The sequence below is a fragment of the Pseudophryne corroboree genome (assembly GCF_028390025.1).
Source record: "Pseudophryne corroboree isolate aPseCor3 chromosome 7 unlocalized genomic scaffold, aPseCor3.hap2 SUPER_7_unloc_6, whole genome shotgun sequence".
In the NCBI taxonomy this organism is placed as follows: domain Eukaryota; kingdom Metazoa; phylum Chordata; class Amphibia; order Anura; family Myobatrachidae; genus Pseudophryne; species Pseudophryne corroboree.
Genome location: NW_026967615.1, coordinates 613,541 through 615,274, shown reverse-complemented (window position 1 = coordinate 615,274; position 1,734 = coordinate 613,541).

Here is a 1,734-nt window from a genome sequence, read left to right as displayed (position 1 = left end):
AAGAGGCTGGTTATACTAAGGAGGGGGGACCTCACACATTTTTTTTTAACCCATTCAGACCCTTCTCCTTTAAGTTAATGGAAGCCCTGGACAACAAAATTGCATTCATGTCCTCCTCCCTCACCCTTCCCAGTCCCAAACACTCATTTTTTTTCTTTAAAAATTTATAATATATCACAAGAACAATGAGCAGGCAGGCAGCGGGCATTGGCGGCATCGGACTGAGATAGAAATTAGTGGTGGAGGGCTGGGTCAGTTGATTGTGGGAGAGTTTATAAGCCATTGGCGGTGGCAGTGGGTATCGGCTCAGAGGCAGTAGCGGGCATTGGCTAAGGGTCATCGGCAGGATTCGGCGGACATTATGGCTGTAGTGCCTCACTAGCCACTGACCTCACCGCACGCCACTGTGGGACAGATGTAACATGCAGAGAGAGGTAGATTTTGGGAGAAGGAATGTCCTAGCATAACTGTTAATTGCAGTGTAATACTGTAATTCAACTGTGCAGCATTTGTGGCTAAATGTCAAAGAAGCCAGTATTTACCCTGCATGCAAAACAATAAATGTATTTGCACATACCTCCCAACTAACCCAATTTTTGCAGGACAGTCACTTTTTTTGGGAATGTCCAGCTAACCCAAATAACCCCCCCCCCCAGTGTCCCATAGTCATGGGGAAGTGGGGGGTGGAAGGCTCCCTGTAGCTTGTTGCTCTGCAAATATGCACATTGTGGGTAATTCAGACCTGATCGCTAGGGTGTGTTTTTTGCATCCCTGTGATCAGGTGGTTGCCGCCTACAGCGGAAGGGAAAATTTGCTGTGCAGGTGTGTGATCACATGTGCACAAGAGCTGCACAGCTCAGCACTTACTCAGCCATTGAGGTGACGTCACAAATCCTCCCACAAAACGCCGGGTCCCTCCAGTGTTTTTCCGGACTCTCCCTAGAAACATTCAGTTGCCACCCACACAAACACCCTCTTCTTGTCAATCTTCTTGTGATCTCCGGACCGTCGCACCTACGCATTGTGGCGCATACGCATGTGCAGTGCAGACCTGATTGCCCGCTGGGTGAAAATAAATTGAAGCGATCTGGTCTGAATAAGCCCCAATGTCTATTCACGGGAGACAGAGGGGCTGGGGCATGGTCAGCAGCTCACAGAGCACCTATAATGACAAAAATGGGAGACATGGCTCATGATCGCGATATACCTGCGAAGGTACGCCCTCTATTGATTGACAGGCAGAGGCATTCGCATTTTCTGCGGGGCACCCGGTGAAAATGTAGGCACATGCACAGGATGGACCCTGCGTATATGCCCCCATCCTCTTCATAGTTTTTGGGGTTGGAACGAGCAGTGTGAAAACATCAATCGATGGGGGTAATTCCAAGTTGATCGCAGCAGGACTTTTGTTAGCAGTTGGGCAAAACCATGTGCACTGCATTTACGAACAGATGATTTTTTATATAAATTTTAAAATGTTAGTAAATGTGTGTTTTTTTCAACCTGGAAGCCCAACATCGATTAAGATCGATCTTAAATAGACCCCTGGGTTTTAAGGATAACCATGGTTGAGTCCAATAATTAATTCACATTGACCGAAGTTCTAATTAAGTAGTGATGTGCACCGGAAATTTTTCGGGTTTTGGTTTTGGGTTCGGTTCCGCGGCCGTGTTTTGGGTTCGGACGCGTTTTGGCAAAACCTCACCGAAATTTTTTTGTCGGATTCGGGTGTGT